The sequence below is a fragment of the Ailuropoda melanoleuca genome, chromosome 14 (assembly GCF_002007445.2).
Source record: "Ailuropoda melanoleuca isolate Jingjing chromosome 14, ASM200744v2, whole genome shotgun sequence".
NCBI classification, from domain to species: domain Eukaryota; kingdom Metazoa; phylum Chordata; class Mammalia; order Carnivora; family Ursidae; genus Ailuropoda; species Ailuropoda melanoleuca.
Genome location: NC_048231.1, coordinates 17,481,862 through 17,488,716, shown reverse-complemented (window position 1 = coordinate 17,488,716; position 6,855 = coordinate 17,481,862). Strand labels below are relative to the sequence as shown.

The 6,855-nt window shown below is 51.0% G+C and overlaps 1 long non-coding RNA gene across 1 annotated transcript; it reads right to left on the bottom strand.

Annotated features, from left to right (window-relative positions):
* Nucleotides 1-6: 6 nt before the first annotated feature.
* LOC109488916 lies at nt 7-6,849 on the bottom strand. The gene is made up of 4 exons (XR_004620186.1): nt 6,133-6,849; nt 2,343-2,594; nt 2,082-2,193; nt 7-592 (listed from the first exon to the last, which is right to left on the bottom strand). It is a non-coding gene; the product is annotated as an uncharacterized LOC109488916 (long non-coding RNA).
* Nucleotides 6,850-6,855: the final 6 nt, after the last annotated feature.

Sequence of the window (6,855 nt, the reverse complement as noted above, 5' to 3'; positions counted from 1 at the left end):
GGAGGCCAGCCTAGCTAACTCTCGCAGAGGCCCGCCCTCCCAGAAAACGCAAGTGCCCTTCCTCTGGAGCGCCTGGTTTTGGGGTGGGTCAGGTTTCCTGCCCTTAAGAATGTGAGCAGACAGTGAATCCATTCTTGCTGCCAGTTCACAACGTCCAGGAAATGTCGGAGGGACACCGAGGCCTCAGGGAGCAGGAGGCCAGGGGAAGGTGCCCGGGGCGTTGCAGACCATGGGCTCATGTGCGGCTGGCCAGGGGAAACCGAGGCAGCCACCGGGAAGGCTGGGCGGAGCCGGTGGTGGTAGGAAGTATTGCAAAGCGGAATAGGGTAAGCCAGAAGATGTTCAAAACAAAAGGAAGGACGATTTCCCTGCATCGGAGGTCACTGGTACCGAAACTGTAGGCAAGAAAGCTGGCCGCGGATTTTGCAGTGGGTTTCTCGTGTGGGCATCCAGGCAGAAAGCAGCAATATGAGAAAGTGGGGATGGGGGAGAGTCTCCGGGTGAAGAGAAATCGGTGCCGAGAAGGCTGTTCATGGCTGGGAAATGTCACTAAGGAGAGTGCGGTGGCACCGAATACAAGGTGAATAATCGGCTGCATTTTGGAAAGAAATGTAAAAATATTAATAAAGGCAAGAAACCCCCTTCTGTTCAGCTTGAAAAACAACTCTACCTCTCANCAATCACTCTGCTTAGTCTCTAAGAACCTTCAAAAAGTGCAAGTCTTAACCCCAAACCTTGGCTTTCCCCACCCTACAGTCCCTACATGGCCCCAGCTTCAAGGGCATTCTCTCAATTCCCATAACAGTTCACACTCCTTCCCTGTTCTAACTAAACACCCCCCCCCCCCCCCCGCACACACACACACTCACACCCCTCCTGTCCACCCTGCATCCAAGAAGCCTGGGCCAGGCTCGCTTTCCTTTGGATTTAATTACACGAAAATGCTGAACAAAACCCTGTAATTACACCCTTAGTCCCTGCCACTCAGGCCCAGCACACTTCCTGCCTAGTTTTGTTTTTTAAAGAAGAGGTCATTGCCTCTTTTCTTTCCAAATTGACCAAAACAAAAAGTAAAAACCCCAAATAAATCCAACTGCTCCAAGCTTCAGCACACCAGGGATTTGGGGATGGGAAATCCGTGTCCCTCTAGGAAAGATGAGAGAAGACAGCCTGACCTCCTGCTTTCTCACTCTGGCTCTTAGAGGGGCAGTCACTGCTTAACGTCTGCCGGAAGAACAGAGATGCCAAGCTGGCCACCCCAGAAGGAAATCTTCCAGGGCCAGGGTGAAGAGGGTGGGCAGACCTTAGCATCAGGCCTCCGTTGATTTCCAGCTATTTTACTGAGAAGGGCTTAGAGCTGGAAAGAGATTGGGGACAATGACTCACCTTTCTATAGCCCTATGCATTAACATACAGAATTTCACAGGGAGCCCCTGAAGTAGGGAGAACAAATTTTAACATCAACACTCACACTCAATGGGTGAGGCACCTGAGGCCCAGAGAGAAGAAATAGATTGCTCTAAGTCAGTCATGAGGCTGGGGCAGTGGTGTACAAGCACTGCCTCTGAGGACTTTTACGCTATGACCTCAGGAAACCAGGACATCTGGGAGGAAATGGAGGTTTCTAGATTTGGGGCTGGAGCCAATCGGACTTGGATCATCATTAGATCCCCAGGACTGAGAGAGAAAGTGAGCTCTAACAGAATAGTTGAATAACGGAACTACTGGCAAATGGAAGGGCGCAAGGAGCTGGAGAATGGGAACCCACCAGGCCATCTGGTGGCCCAGTTTCAGCTTTGAAACAAAAGTAAGTGATGAGAATAGTTTCACACCCACTGGGGACATATCAGGCTGGGATCCTCTGGGTCTGGCCAGAGAGGGAAATTCAAGCATGAAAGTATGGTGGTCCTCTAGATGGATCAGGGCTGGGGGGGACCCCTCGCTCCCTTGCTTTCTGTCTCCAGTGATGCCTAGGCCAGGTTTGGTTATCAAGGGGTGTAGACCTCTCCTGGGCTAGAGGTGGGGTTTTTTTTGTTGTTGTTTTTTTGTTTTTGTTTTTGTATTAAGATTTATTTACTTACTGGGGGTGGGGTAGGAAAAGAGAATCCCAAGCAGAATCGCTGTTGAGCGCAGAGCGCCCCCCTCCAGGGGCTCGATCCCACATGATCCCAAGATCATGACCCCAGGAACAAGCTGAAATCAAGAGTAGGACACTTAACCCGACTGAGCCACCCAGGCGCCCCTGGGCTAGAAGTGTTTTGTGGGCAGCAGCCAGAATCAAGCAACCTCTAGCCCAAAGATAGGACAGTACAGGTCGGGTGGGTGTGCACAGTCAGTGTTACCTGAATTAGGTGAGAATAAAGGGTTGTTTCTTGTATGAGATGGCTTGTGGGTCTGGAAGGAGGTTCCTTCCACCATAAAATCACCTTCTCCACTCTCCTCCTTCCCCTTCATTACTCAGCCTGGGGTCCCTCTCAGCGGTGGACATTTACAACGCAGCTGTCCTCCTTGTAGCGGTAGGTACGGGTAATTCAGTAAGTTTCCTCACACTTCGCTGTGTATTAGAGCTTCAGATTCTCCTCCATCACCCCTGCCTAGAAAACCCAGAGAGAGAAAGAGAGAGAGAGGGAAAAAAAAAAGTCTCAGGGGATGCCAGGAAGCATGGTTACACCATTTTGCTTAAAGCTGACCAGCGATTGATTTTACCTCCCAAATTAGTGGTATTAATTTGTGCATCATTTTGCATCTATGGGGACAGCAGTGACATTCTTAACCTGCAAAGTCCTGCGGGGAGAGGCATTTTACTTTCTTGCAGTTTCTTAGAGGCATCTGGGGACTCCCCCACACCCCCACACCCCCAAAAAGCTAGCAACTGGTGGGACAGAATAAGGAATGCTGGGTTTAAAGCCAAGAGAACCTGGTTTCCAGTAATTCCGAACTAGCTCTGGGCCTGCTGTCCTCACCTATACAGGAGGGTGATGAAAGTAACACCTACCTCACAGGCCCGCTGTGGGGATCCGTGAGATAATGTCTGGGAATGCACTTCAGGCCCTAGACAAATGTCGGTCATTTTATTGTTCATAATCTCTTACATTTTATGAAGCCCATTATAATACTGTATTTTCCACACCACCAAGGAGGCGGGCAAAGGAGGCAGTGAAATTACTCCCATTTTACAGACTAAGAAACCGAAGTTCAAGTGATTTGCTCAAGGTCAGACAGCTATTTAGGGTCAGCCAAGTCCAAGTTGAACAACATAATGTAAATATGTGCAATGTAAGCGCCCTCTTTTCCTCCCTCTCCTGAGTTAGGGTTTGACCGCCCCGCTCAGGCAAGTCAACATATTTGCAGATCCTGGCCATCCAGCCCAACCCGTGACAGCAGTGATGGCTGCCTGTCTGAACCAGACTTGACCGTGCGACTGGGAGGCCTCAGGGAGGGCTTCCCGCTCTGAGGCCCCGCCTTCTGGCGGCCCCCAGCAGGAAAGCGGCGGCGGCGACGGGTCTCCGAAGCCGGACAGTGGAAATCCCCAGCTCGGGTGCGGGCCGGTGGGAACCCGCTGGCACTCCTGCTCCCTGCTGAGGCCCATGCACACCCGGGGCCGGGTGGAGGGTCCAGGATCTGCGCGCCCGTGGCCTTGACAGCTCCCCCGTCTAGCTCTCCGCTCACTCTCGCTCTCCAAGCCCTCCTTCTCAGCTACTCCCCTTCTTGGGGTGCGGGTGTTTAACTCAAGCGGGTCAGTGAATAGCACCCTTGTCTGGCGCTTTCCCTTTTTTCCCAAACTCTGGGCCAGGTCCCTAGGAGGCTCATTCCAGGGTTTCTTTATTTTTGGACCTAAACACACACACACACACACACACACACACACACACACACACACACACACACACACACCAGCTTTTGCTGAGGACAGCGCTGGGCTCCCCCGTGCCCTGGCACGCTGGCAAAGAGGAAGCAGGGAGGAGGCAGGAACCAGACGCGACTCCCTCTGCCTTTCTTCCCTTCCCTGCTCCCCGCCCCTTCAGGAAGAAAGCAGTCAGAGATCTGATCGCTCGCTGTGGCCGCTGTGCCAGCGCCAACCACTACGTCCTCCTTTTCCTTCCACCCAGTTTTGTTCGGGCTGCCCGCGCGCCGCAGGCTGGGCAGGTCCTGGCGGGCGGCGCAGGCTCCCCTCCCCAGGGGTTCTCAGCGAATCACGTTGTTCCTGGGCTTTCACGCTCGAGTGGCTCTTGCGTAACCCTACGCCCTGGCCTAAGTTAATACTTTTTTTTTTTTTAAATACCAGAATTAATACTTTAGGAAAAGGCCAATACTTCCGCCACAGAACCCGCCGGGAGCAAATGTGTAAATTACCCTGCGGACCGATTCTCCCACCCTCAGAGCCCACCCCCCGGGGGGGGTCCTGGCTCGCGGGGATGGGGGACCTTGGAGAGGCCGGAGGAGGGCCCAACCCAGACGTTTGTTTTCACCGGGTCCTGCTTACCGCCAGGCGCAGCGTTACCAAAAAAGGCCTTTCTCCTGCCAGAGCGCTTGGCCTTGCGGCTTTTGCAGCAGGGTGACGCGAGGTTCAGCTGGGGCCTCTTCGAAGGCCGAGCTAGTTGGCTGCAGGGATGCCAGGCCGAAGAGCCCCCAGCCGGACGCATCTCTGCCACAAACCAGCTTGGGGATCAGAAGGGAGGCGGCAGGAGCTTAGAAGTGCGCGGACACGCTGCGTGCGACCTTCTCACCCCTAAGGTTGGGCTGTGGCCTCTGGAAAGGCCAAGAGGAGAGCTGACCTTTTGCTCCAGTTTGGGGGGGGGGTGGACGGGTTCTCTGAGGGTGCCAGCTCAGATGGCAAGCTGGAGGGAGACATCACCTTAGGAAGGACATTTTGGGAGGACTGCAGGCGATTCCCCTTGAGCCTGGTTGAACCTCGGGCTTTGCTTGTCTCCCAGACCCCACCTCGAAGAAGAAGACGAAGACGAAGACGAAGAAGAAGCTCTCCACCTGATGCCTTAGGCTGAGCACTCCCCCACGTCCTTCCTTCCCATGTTGTGGACACGGTATTGACACATGAGATTCGCCTTGAGGGGAAAATCTACCTCCAAAACATTGATGTTCTTGCCTCTCACAGTCCCTGACATCCCCAAACACGGACATCTCAGACAAGCAGTTAGGACAAAACTGATCACCATAAACGATGGTGATTCTTGGAGGGGGGAAGGGAATCAAGGGAGCTATGCTTTTTAAATTAAAGTATTATGAGACCGTAATGGAAGTTTGTTTAAATGCATGTTTATTTCTAACTCAGTGTGTCTGAAGACACCCGGCATGTATGTGTATATATATCTCTCCTTTAGTAACAGCGAAGACAGAGACAGACAGGGAGATGGAGACATATGTGCGCGCATACCAAACATAACACTGTGACATAGACTCCAACTTGCTTTCTCTAGCAGCCTGGCTAGATGGTTGGGAATAGGCTGCTGTTCCTCAGTATTTTTGGTTTAATAAAGGGATGGGCTGAATAAATATTAATGTAAAGAAATGGGTGAAGCAGCCTAGCCAAAGCTAATGAGCCTGGAGCCATGGGCTGGTGGGGATGTCACTTCATTTCCCAGCCCTCTGTTTTGACTCACTCCAGGGTAGCTGTGGTGTGGGGAGGGCTGAAGTTTGGAAGGGTGAGGCAATGCTCCAGGCAGCTCTTTACAGAGCAATCACTGCTGGGAGCCAGTCGGCCCGGGAAAGTTTATTATTGTTGGGGGGTGCACAGTGAGCTCACTTTTTTGCAATAACAGAAATCTGACTGCTCTGAGATGAAAGAGGGGCTCCCTAGGGCTCTTCCTTCCCCCTTTCTCCCTATCCTTAAACCTCCCCTTCCTCTGCACCTATGACCCCAGAATGAGTGGGAGAACCACATGCTGAGGAGTGCTGGATGGGAGAACAGGCTCTGAAGGTCAAGTGTCAAAATGAAAAGAAATACTCCTTGTTTTTTCAACTGAACTTTATTATAATTAGTAGGTAATAGTGATGAGAGTGCCGATCCTTACATTTTATGCAATTTACATTTTATGCAATTTACAAGGGAGTTTCACACCTTAACTAGCAATAGTACCAACGTTAATATCAATACTTATAATAACCAACACTTACTGTCCTCTTCCTGTGGGCCTGACAGCATGCTCCACACACCCCACGCTGTATTTGTTTTAGTCTGTGGCAGTGACAGGTCCAAAACTTCTGTATGTGTAAGAACTCACTGGCACAACCTGTTTGGAAAGGGAAGGATGGGGGTTGGTTCTAAAGGCGTATTTGCATAGCACTTTACATGAGATTGTATTTAACAGAAGAATGGGGGGACTGATGGAAATTTTGAGCACTACGAACTACCTTTGAGAACCTGAGCTTGTCACAGCTACCTCTCAAACCAGATTTACTGGATTCAGATCCCAGCTCCATCTCTAATGGCCATATGACCTTGGGCAAGTTATTTAACCTCTATTTTGTGAGCCTGTAAAACAGAGTTCATGATAGAATCTACCTTGTAGATAATATTGAGAGTTTAATGATGATGCAAGAAAATCACCTAGTAGTGTCTGGCTCACTGCAGTCTCAGTGAGTTACCTCCTATTATGACAAGAAACAAAGTGAAATCTCAAACAATTCTAATAAGTTGCGAGCTATGATCCCATTTTACAGATGGAGAACAGAGAGAATGTGAAAGAAAGTAACTACATCAAGGTCACAAAGCCAGTAAGTGATAGAGAAGATATTCCAACCTGGTCCACCAAACTCCAGAATCTGAAATGCGATTATATTGCTTCCCCTCCTCCAGCCTTCCCCAGCATTATCTCAATTTTCATGGTGGCGGGGGGG